Source organism: Pristiophorus japonicus, chromosome 13 (genome assembly GCF_044704955.1).
Source record: "Pristiophorus japonicus isolate sPriJap1 chromosome 13, sPriJap1.hap1, whole genome shotgun sequence".
Taxonomy (NCBI): Eukaryota; Metazoa; Chordata; class Chondrichthyes; family Pristiophoridae; genus Pristiophorus; species Pristiophorus japonicus.
The window spans coordinates 63,104,180-63,116,254 of NC_091989.1; positions in this window are offsets into that span (position 1 = coordinate 63,104,180).

The window sequence follows — 12,075 nt, forward strand, 5'->3', positions numbered from 1 at the left end:
AAAGGTTGTGGTGCAACAAGGCCTCAAAGGCAGTCTTAACTCCAGTTCGCACAAAACTAAGAACTTACACTAAAGAACTGATTCCTGTAATCGGCAGCGCTACCATGAAGGTCTTCTACGATGGAGCGGTGCACAAGCTACCACTCTGAGTGGTATAGGGCGATAGTCCCACGCTGCTCAGCAGGAGCTGGCTGGGAAAGATACGCTGGAACTGGAAAAACGTCCGATCGCTATCGCCCGCTGATGACACTTCACGTGCCCAGGTCTTAAACAAATTTCCTTCGCTGTTCGAACCAGGCATTGGGAAATTCCATGGAGCAAAAGTGCAGATCCACCTAATTCCGGGGGCGCGACCCATCCATCACAAGGCGAGAGCAGTACCGTACATGATAAGGGTAGAGATCGAGCTAGACTGGCTGCAAAGAGAGCGCATCATTTCACCGATCAAATTCAGCGAGTGGGTCAGTCCTATTGTCCCAGTCCTCAAGGGAGACAGAATCTGTGGCGATTACAAAGTAACTATCAATCGTTTCTCCCTGCAGGATCAATACCCACTACCAAAGGCCAACGACCTCTTTGCAACACTGGCGGGAGGAAAGATGTTCACGAAGCTGGATCTGACTACATGACGCAGGAACTGGAGGAATCATCGAAGGCACTCACCTGCATCAACACGCACAAAGGTCTTTTTGTTTATAACAGATGCCCATTTAGAATCCGATCAGCGGCGGCGATATTCCAGAGAAACATGGAAAGTTTATTGAAGTCGGTCCCGCACACCGTGGTCTTCCAGGACGACATCTTGGTCACAGGTCGGAACACAGTCGAGCACCTGCAGAACCTGGATGAGGTTCTTAGTCGACTCAACCGCGTGGGGCTCAGGTTAAAACACTCGAAGTGCATTTTCCTGGCACCTGAAGTGGAGTTCTTGGGAAGGAGGATTGCGGCGGACGGCATCAGGCCCACCAACACGAAGACGGAGGCAATCAAAAACGCACTGAGGCCACAGAACGTAACGGAGCTGCGGTCGTTTCTGGGACTCTTGAACTACTTTGGTAACTTCTTACCGGGTCTCAGCACACTGCTAGAACCATTACATGTCTTACTACCAAAAGGGGGTGAATGGGTTTGGGGCAAAAGCCAAGAAAATGTCTTTCTAAAAGCGAGAAAATTGTTCTGCTCAAACAAATATCACTAATGTTAAAATCTTCCTAAATAAAATGTAACTGGTTTTGGTCCAGACAAAATTAAAAGCAGTTGTCCCTATCTTCTACAGACCATGATTGTCTTGTGTTTACAACAATGATCCATGTAAGCATTTGGTACCAGCATGCGATGCGTCGTCATATGGCGTCGGGTGTGTATTGCAACAACTAATGATTTCGGGAAACTGCAACCGGTTGCTTATGCATCCAGGAGTCTGTCTAAGGCTGAGAGAGCCGACAGCATGATTGAAAAAGAAGCATTAGCGTGTTTCTATGGGGTAAAAAAAATGCATCAATACCTGTTTGGGCTAAAATTCAAATTGGAAACTGACCATAGACTACTTATATCCCTGTTTTCCAAGAGTAAAGGCATAAATACCAACTCATCAACCCGCATCCAGAGCTGGGCGCTCACGTTGTCCGCATACAACTATGCCATCCGCCATAGGCCAGGCACAGAAAACTGTGCCGATGCTCTCAGTAGGTTGCCATTGCCCACCACGGGGGTAGAAATGGCGCAGCCCACAGATCTAGCCATGGTTATAGAAGTATTTAAGAGTAAGCAATCACCTGTCACTGCCCAGCAGATCAAAACCTGGACAAGCCAGGACCCCTTATTATCTCTAGTCAAAAACTTTGTGCTTCACGGGAGCTGGTCCAGTGTCCCAGTGGAAATGCAGGAAGAGATAAAGCTGTTCCAGCGGTGCAAAGATGAAATGTCTATACAGGCAGACTGCCTTCTGTGGGGCAATCAAGTAGTGGTCCCCAAGAAGGGTAGAGACACCTTCATCAATGACCTCCAGAGTACACACCCAGGCCTCGTAATGATGAAACCGATAGCCAGATCCCACGTGTGGTGGCCCAATATCGATGCGGACTTAGGGTCCTGCGTTCACAGATGTAATACATGCTCGCAGTTAAGCAATGTATCCAGGGAGGCGCAGCTATGTTTATGGGTCTTGGCCCTCCAAACCGTGGTCTAGTGTACACGTCGACTATGCAGGCCCGTTCTTGGGTAAAATGTTCCTTGCGGTTGTAGACTTGTACACCAAGTGGATTGAATGTGAGATAATGTTGACTAGCACGTCCGCTGCCATTACTGAAAATCTGCAGGTCATGTTTGCCACTCACGGCTTACCCGATGTCCTGGGAGCGACAACGGGCCATGCTTTACCAGTGCTGAGTTCAAAGAATTCATGACCTGTAACGGGATCAAACATATCACATCTGCCCCGTTTAAACCCGCATCCAATGGTCAGGCAGAGAGAGCAGTGCAAACCATCAAGCAAAGCTTGAAGTGGGTAACTGAAGGCTCACTGCAGACTCGCCTATCCCGAGTCCTGTGTAGCTACCCTACGAGACCCCACTCGCTCACTGGGATCCCACCTGCTGAACTGCTCATGAAAAGAGCACCTAAGACAAGGCTCTCATTAGTTCACCCTGATCTACATGAACAGATAGAGAGCAGGCGGCTTCAACAAAGTGCATACGATGATAGCGCAAATGTGTCACGCGAGATTGAAATCAATGATCCTGTATTTGTATCCTGCAGCAGCAAAGAGTGGCATTCGTGCGTTTGGTAAGTGGGTGAGTTTTAAGGGTTATTCTCTTTAAACCATTTGGAGGCTGGAGTAAATTGTTAGTGGCAATTGCCAGCAGCTTCTAAATAAGTAGCAGTTTAATTTAAAGGGGAAAAGTTAAATAGTTTGGAATCTTTCAGGTTTAGATGGAGAAAAACGAGCTAACTCTCCAGTAGGAGGCAATTAGCAGCTAGTTAAAACCAGTTCTGTAAACAACAGACCAGTAGTGAGTTATCTGACCTAGATACAGTTTAAAAAGAGGCAGCTCGTGCAGAGCACGGAGTGCAGCAGCAAAGAATGGCATTCGTGAGTTTGGTAAATTGGTGAGTTTTAAGGGTTATTCTCTTTAAACCATTTGGAGGCTGGAGTAAATTGTTAGTGGCAATTGCCAGTAGCTTCTAAGTAAGTAGCAGTTTCATTTAAAGGGGAAAAGTTAAATAGTTGGGAATCTTTCAGGTTTAGGCAGAGAAAAACAAGGTAACTCTCCAGTAGGAGGCAATTAGCAGCTAGTTAAAACCAGTTCTGTAAACAACTGACCAGTAGTAAGTCATCTGACCTAGATACAGTTTAAAAAGAGGCAGCTCATGCAGAGCACAGAGTGCAGCAGCAAAGAGTGGTATTCGTGAGTTTGGTAAATGGGTGAGATTTAAGGGTTATTCTCTTTAAACCATTTGGAGACTGGAATAAATTGTTAGTGGCAATTACCAGTAGCTTCTCAGTAAGTAGCAGCTTAATTTAAAGGGGGAAAAGTTAAATAGCTGGGAATCATTCAGGCTTAGGCAGAGAAAAACAAGACAACTTTCCAATAGGAGGCAATTAGCAGCTAATTAAAACCAGTTCTGTAAACAACTGACCAGTAGTGAGTCATCTGACCTAGATACAGTTTAAAAAGAGGCAGCTCGTGCAGAGCACGGAGTGCAGCAGCAAAGAATGGCATTCGTGAGTTTGGTAAATTGGTGAGTTTTAAGGGTTATTCTCTTTAAACCATTTGGAGGCTGGAGTAAATTGTTAGTAGCAATTGCCAGTAGCTTCTAAGTAAGTAGCAGTTTAATTTAATAGGGAAAAGTTAAATAGTTGGGAATCTTTCAGGTTTAGGCAGAGAAAAACAAGGTAACTCTCCAGTAGGAGGCAGTTAGCAGCTAGTTAAAACCAGTTCTGTAAACAACTGACCAGTAGTGAGTCATCTGACCTAGATATAGTTGAAAAAGAGGCAGTTTGTGCAGAGCACGGAGTGTAGCAGCAAAGAGTGGCATTCGTGAGTTTGGTAAGTGGGTGAGTTTTAAGGGTTATTCTCTTTAAACCATTTGGAGGCTGGAGTAAATTGTTAGTGGCAATTGTCAATAGTTTCTAAGTAAGTAGCAGTTTAAATTAAAGGGGAAAAGTTAAATAGTCGGGAATCGTTCAGGTTTAGGCAGAGAAAAAGAGGATAACTCTCCAGTAGGAGGCAATTAGCAGCTAGTTAAAACCAGTTCTGTAAACAACTGACCAGTAGTGAGTCATCTGACCTAGATACAGTTTAAAAAGAGGCAGCTCATGCAGAGCACAGAGTGCAGCAGCAAAGAGTGGCATTCATGAGTTTGGTAAGTGGGTGAGTTCGGGCAAGTGGGCGTGGCAGGTGCTGTTTTGTCTTGTTTTTCCTACCAGTGCTGACACTAGAGCAGCTAATAAGGAGTGAGAGAGTAGGAGACGGAGGCCCAGAGACCAGCCGAACCAGCTGCAGACAAAGATAGAGGGGTGTGCAAGCGAGAGGTGACGTCACAGCCAAGCTGGTAAGTGTTTGGCTGTTCGACTGGTAAGTATAACTCTCTTTTAGACTGACTTTTAGATTTGTTTAGTTGGCAGCGAACTACTAAGTAGCTGTTTGGTGTTTAAGTAAATTTTCGTAAGTAAATTAATTTAAGGGTTAAGTCATGGCAGGAGAGCTCGGACCCGAGTCATGCTCCTCCTGTGCTATGTGGGAAGTCAGGGACACTTCCAGTGTCGCTGACTACTATGTATGCAGGTAGTGTGCCCAGCTGCAGCTCCTGACAGACCGCATGATGGCACTGGAGCTGCGGATGGACTCACTCTGGGCATGCGTGATGCTGACAATATTGTGGATAGCACATTTAGTGAGCTGGTCACACCGCAGGTAAGGGTTATGACAGATAGTGAATGGGTGACCAAGAGACAAGGCAAGAGCAGGAAGGTAGTGTAGGAATCCCCAGCGGTCATCTCCCTCCAAAACAGATATACCATTTTGGATACTGTTGGGGAAGATGACGTACCAGGGGAAGGCACCAGCAGCCAGGTTCATGGCACAATGGGTGGCTCTGCTGCACAGAAGGGTGGGAAAAAGAGTGGGAGAGCTATAGTTATAGGGGACTCTATTGTAAGGAGAATAAATAGGAGTTTCTGCGGCCACAACCGAGACTCCAGGATGGTATGTTGCCTCCCTGGTGCAAGGGTCAAGGAATTCTCAGAGCGACTGCAGAGCATTCTGGAGAGGGAAGGTGAAAAGCCAGTTGTTGTGGTACATGTAGGTACCAACGCTATCGGTAAAAAGCAGGAAGAGGTCCTACAAGCTGAATTTAGGGAGCTAGAAGTTAAATTAAAAAGGAGAACCTCAAATGCAGTAATCTCTGGATTGCTACCAGTGCTGCGTACTAATCAGAGTAGAGGAAGCAGGATAGTTAGAATAAATACGTGGCTTGAGCAGTGGTGCAAGAGGGAGGGATTCAAATTCCTGGGACATTGGAACCAGTTCTGGGAGAAGTGGGACCTGTACAAAAGGGACGGTCTGCATTTGGGCAGGACTGGAACTGATATCCTGGGGTTAACATTTGCTGATGCAGTTCGGGAGTGTTTAAACTAATATGGCAGGGGGATGGGAACCTATGCAGCGAGACAGGGCGAAGTAATATGGAGTCAGAAACAGATGGTAGAAAGGTAAAAAGCAATAGTGGAAGGCCGAGTAAACAAAGGCAAGAAACAAAAAGGACCACACTACATCATAATTCTAAAAGGACAAAGGGTGTTAAAAAAACAAGCCTGAAGGCTTTGTGTCTTAATGCAAGGAGTATCCATAATAAGGTGGATGAATTAACTGTGCAAATAGATATTAACAGATATGATGTGATTGGGATTACAGAGACGTGGCTCCAGGATGATCGTGGCTGGGAACTCAACATCCAAGGGTTTTCAACATTCAGGAAGGATAGAATAAAAGGAAAAGGAGGTGGGGTAGCATTGCTGGTTAAAGAGGGGATTAATGCAATAATTAGGAAGGACATTAGCTTGGATGATGTGGAATCTATATGGGTAGACCTGCAGAACACCAAAGGGCAAAAAACGTTAGTGGGAGTTGTGTACAGACCTCCAAACAGTAGTAGTGATGTTGGGGAGGGCATCAAATAGGAAATTAGGGGTGCATGCAATAAAGGTGCAGCAATTATCATGGGTGACTTTAATATGCATATAGATTGGGCTAACCAAACTGGAAGCAATACGGTGGAGGAGGATTTCCTGGAGTGCATAAGGGATTGTTTTCCAGACCAATATGTCGAGGCCATCTTAGACTGGGTGTTGTGTAATGAGAGAGGATTAATTAGCAATCTCGTTGTGCGAGGCCCCTTGGGGAGGAGTGACCATAATATGGTGGAATTCTACATTAGGATGGAGAATGAAACAGTTAATTCAGAGACCATGGTCCAGAACTTAAAGAAGGGTAACTTTGAAGGTATGAGGCGTGAATTGGCTAGGATAGATTGCCGAATGATACTTAAGGGGTTGACAGTGGATGGGCAATGGCAGACATTTAGAGACCGCATGGATGAACTACAACAATTGTACATCCCTGTCTGGCGTAAAAATAAAAAAGAGAAGGTGGCTCAACCGTGGCTATCAAGGGAAATCAGGGATAGTATAAAAGCCAAGGAAGTGGCATACAAATTGGCCAGAAATAGCAGCGAACCCGGGGACTGGGAGAAATTTAGAACTCAGCAGAGGAGGACAAAGGGTTTGATTAGGGCAGGGAAAATAGAGTACAAGAGGAAGCTTGCAGGGAACATTAAGACGGACTGCAAAAGCTTCTATAGATATGTAAAGAGAAAAAGGTTAGTAAAGACAAACGTAGGTCCCCTGTAGTCAGAATCAGGGGAAGTCATAACGGGGAACAAAGAAATGGCAGACCAATTGAACAAGTACTTTGGTTCGGTATTCACTAAGGAGGACACAAACAACCTTCCGGATATAAAAGGGGTCAGAGGGCCGATTAAGAAGGAGGAACTGAGGGAAATCTTTATTAGCTGGGAAATTGTGTTGGGGTAATTGATGGGATTGAAGGCCAATAAATCCCCAGGGCCTGATGGTCTGCATCCCAGAGTACTTACGGAAGTGGCCTTGGAAATAGCGGATGTATTGACCGTCATTTTCCAACATTCCATAGACTTTGGATCAGCTCCTATGGAGTGGAAGTGGAGTCAATGTAACCCCACTTTTTAAAAAAGGAGGGAGAGAGAAAACAGGGAATTATAGACCGGTCAGCCTGACATCGGGTAGTGGGTAAAATGATGGAATCAATTATTAAGGATGTCATAGCAGCACATTTGGAAAGAGGTGACATGATAGGTCCAAGTCAGCATGGATTTGTGAAATGGAAACTTTGAGGATGTTTCCAGTAGAGTGGACAAGGGAGAACCAGTTGATGTGGTATATTTGGACTTTCAGAAGGCTTTCGACAAGGTCCCACACAAGAGATTAATGTGCAAAGTTAAAGCACATGGGATTGGGGCTAGTGTGCTGACATGGATTGAGAATTGGTTGTCAGACAGGAAGGAAAGAGTTGGAGTAAATGGGTACTTTTCAGAATGGCAGGCAGTGACTAGTGGGGTACCGCAAAGTTCTGTGCTGGGGCCCCAGTTGTTTACATTGTACATTAATGATTTAGATGAGGGGATTAAATGTAGTATCTCCAAATTTGCGGATGACACGAAGTTGGGTGGCAGTGTGAGCTGTGAGGAGGATGCTATGAGGCTGCAGAGTGACTTGGACAGGTTAGGTGAGTGGGCAAATGCATGGCAGATGAAGTATAACGTGGATAAATGTGAGGTTATCCATTTTGGTGGTAAAAACAGAGAGACAGACTATTATCTGAATGGTGACAGATTAGGAAAAGGGGAGGTGCAACGAGACCTGGGTGTCATGGTACATCAGTCATTGAAGGTTGGCATGCAGGTACAGCAGGCGGTTAAGAAAGCAAATGGCATGTTGGCCTTCATAGCGAGGGGATTTGAGTACAGGGGCAGGGAGGTGTTACTACAGTTGTACAGGGCCTTGGTGAGGCCACACCTGGAGTATTGTGTACAGTTTTCGTCTCCTAACTTGAGGAAGGACATTCTTGCTATTGAGGTAGTGCAGCGAAGATTCACCAGACTGATTCCCGGGATGGCGGGACTGACATATCAAGAAAGACTGGATCAACTGGGCTTGTATTCACTGGAGTTCAGAAGAATGAGAGGGTATCTCAGAGAAACATTTAAAATTCTGATGGGTTTCGACAGGTTAGATGCAGGAAGAATGTTCCCAATGTTGGGGAAGTCCAGAACCAGAGGTCACAGTCTAAGGATAAGGGGTAAGGCATTTAGGACTGAGATGAGGAGAAACTTCTTCATCCAGAGAGTGGTGAACCTGTGGAATTCTCTACCACAGAAAATTGTTGAGGCCAATTCACTAACTATATTCAAAAAGGAGTTAGATGTAGTCCTTTCTACTAGGGGGATCAAGGGGTATGGCGAGAAAGCAGGAATGAGGTACTGAAGTTGCATGTTCAGCCATGAACTCCATGATGGCTCGCAAACCAGTGCAATTAGAGGAACCTCCCAATGGTGATTCATTCTTCCTGGGGGCACGGCCAGTTTTGTGGGTGGGCTTTTTAAACTAACGTGGGAGATCATGGAAACTCGATTCGCGCTAAATGTAATGTGTGCTTTTGCGTCGGTTACATTGATTTTGCAGGAATTACACTGAAAAACCAACGCAACCGAGTGGACTTTCTTATCCCGTGGATTGCAATGAAATGGAATAGAAACCCGACCTTTTGCAAGATCGCTAACTGTGTTTATTCTTTCACTAGTTTTGTTCTGCACTTTTGACCTGTACCTGCTGGATATTACCAGATGAATAATAGTATTGGACCAGAATTTGTTGGAAAAATACCAGCAGGTTAAATGCACTCACCGTCAACCTCCCTGAGTGTCCAGAAATTGATGGATTTGCGATGTAACAAGAAATTAAACTCGTCGCAGAAAGTTAGTGCTGCTATTTCATGGTATAAGGACCTTGTTAATGGGGTGATTTATGTTTCTGCAATGCTGCTTAATCTTAGAGGCCCAGAAAGGGAATAACTGAAACAGTGGCATCTCACTGCTGCAGGTAGTAAATTGTTCTTGGAGGTTTTTAAAATTTTAATTGTTTTTCTTTCTTTTCCTTCCTGTCTCCTTTTTTTTCTCTCTCTCATAATCCAGTCTTTCTTTCCCTCTTTATTTCTCTTTCTTAATATGTCCTTTCTATACAGTACAAATGCACACGAGGCCCATACTAGAGAGAAGGTCACTCTGTGACCAGTAACCTTTATTCCCGCACTGAAGTGGAGAAGATGGGTGGAGCTTCCCCTTTTATATCTGAAAGTCCAGGTTATGAGTGTCTCCCACAAGTTCACCACCTAGTGGTCAGTGTTCTCACGGTGTACAACTTATGTCAGTTTATACATGGATTACAATGACAGTTAAATACATGACATCACCTCCCCCCAAAGTCTTATTGGGATCACAGGTTAAGTCTCTCTTGTGGTTTACGCTCCCTTGTAGAGCGCCTGAGTTGGGGCTCCGTTTGTTGGGCGCTGGCCTGAGTGTCTGCTGTTTGCGGTGTCTCATGCCTGTCTGGACTGCCCACAGTGACTGGGCTCTCCTCCACTTGGTTCCGGTGTTCGGTCACCTGTGGTGGAGTGAACTCTACATCGTGTTCTTCCTCAGCTTCTTCTATGTGGTTGCTGAACCTCCTTTTTGTTTGATCCACGTGTTTGCGGCAGATTTGTCTATTGGTAAGTTTAACTACCAGAATCCTATTCCCCTCTTTGGCAATCACAGTGCCTGCGAGCCATTTGGGCCCTGCAGCGTAGTTGAGGACAAAGACAGGGTCATTGACATCAATACATCGCGCCCTCGCATTCCCGTCATGGTAGTCACATTATGAGCGGCGTCTGCTCTCAACAATTTCTTTCATGGTGGGGTGTATAGGGGATAACCTGGTTTTGATCGTCCTTTTCATTAGCAGCTCTGCAGGTGGAACCCCTGTGAGCGAATGTGGTCAGGATCTATTGGCCAACAGAAGGCGTGGTAAGCGGCTTTGTAGGGAACCCCCTTGGATTCTGAGCATCCCCTGTTTGATTATCTGCACTGCTCGTTCTGCCTGGCCGTTTGAGGCCGGCTTGAACAGTGCCGTTCTGACATGGTTGATACCATTTCCTGCCATGAAGTCCTGGAATTCAATGCTTGTAAAGCATGGGCCATTGTCGCTGACCAAGCCGTCCGGTCAACCATGGGCGGCAAACATTGCCCGTAGACTTTCTACCGTGGCAGAGGATGTGCTTGAATTGAGAATGTCACACTCGATCCATTTGGAGTAGGCGTCTACTACAACCAAAAACATTTTTCCCATGAAAGGAGCTGCGTAGTCCACATGGATGCATGACCATGGCTTGGCGGGCCAGGACCAGGGGCTAAGGGGGGCTTCCCTGGGCGCATTGCCCAGCTGGGCACACGTGTTGCACCTGCGAACACAAAGTTACAGGTCTGCATCTATCCCTGACCACCAAACGTGTGACCTGGCAATTGCCTTCATCATGACAATGCCCGGGTGCTCATTGTGGAGTTCTCGGATGAACGCCTCTCTGCCCATCTGGGGCATGACTACTCGTTTTCCTCATAGTAGACAATCGGCCTGAATCGAGAGTTCAACCTTGCGCCTGTGAAATAGTTTAAATTTCTCAGGGCATGCCCCGTATGTGGCTGCCCAGTCCCCATTCAGGGCACATTTCTTGACTAAAGACAGCAGCGGGTCTCTATTTGTCCAGACTTTGATCTGACGGACTGTCACGGGTGAGCTTTCGCTTTTGAAAGCTTCAACAGTCATGACCATCTCAGCAGCATGCTCGGTTGCCCCCTCGGTGGTGGCTAGTGGGAGCCTGCTGAGTGCATCGGCGCAGTTTTCAGAGCCCGACCTGTGCCGAATTGTATAATCATAGGCGGCTAACATGAGTGCCCACCTCTGTTTGCGGGCTGACGCATTTGCATTTATGGCCTTGTTGTCGGCCAAAAGGGACGTTAGGGGTTTGTGATCTGTCTCCAGCTCAAATTTCCTGTCAAACAGGTACTGGTGCATTTCTTTTTACTGCATATACACATGCAAGCGCTTCCTTTTCTACCATCCCGTAGCCCCTTTCTGCCTGGGACAGACTGCTGGAGGCATAAGCTACCGGCTGTAACTGACCCTTGGCATTAACATGCTGCAACACACACCCGACCCCATAGGACGACGCATCGCACGTTAAAACAAGTTTCTTACATGGGTCATATAGCGTTACAGATTGTTGGAGCATAACAAATTGCGTGCTCTATCAAAAGCCCTTTCCTGGCTGTCCCCCCAGACCTTTTTGTGACCTTTGTGTACGAGCACATATAGCGGCTCTAACAGCGTGCTCAATTTGGGAAGAAAGTTCCCAAAATAGTTCAGGAGCCCCAGGAATGAACGCAGCTCCATCATGTTACGGGGTCTAGGTGCTCTCTGGATCGCTTCCGTTTTGGACGCAGTAGGTCTGATCCCGCCTGCTGCTACCCTTCTCCCCAGGAATTCTACCTCTGGAGCTAAGAAGACGCACTTCACCTTTTTTAGTCACAGCCCTACCCGGTCCAGTTTGCGTAGCACCTCCTCCAGGTTGTAGAGGTGTTCTTCAGTATCGCGACCCGTGATGAGGATGTCGTCTTGAAAAACCACCGTCCTTGGAATCGACGTGAGGAGACTTTTCATGTTTCGTTGAAAGATCGCAGCGGCCGAGCGCATCCCCAACGGATATCTGTTGTACTCAAACTACCCCTTGTGTGTCGTAATGGTGGTCAGCTTCTTCGACTCACTCGCCAGCTCCTGGGTCATGTAAGCTGAGGTCAGGTCCAATTTTGAAAAAAGTTTGCCACCGGATAGCGTCGCAAAGAGGTCCTCCGCTCTCGGTAGCGGGTGCTGGTCTTGGAGTCACACCA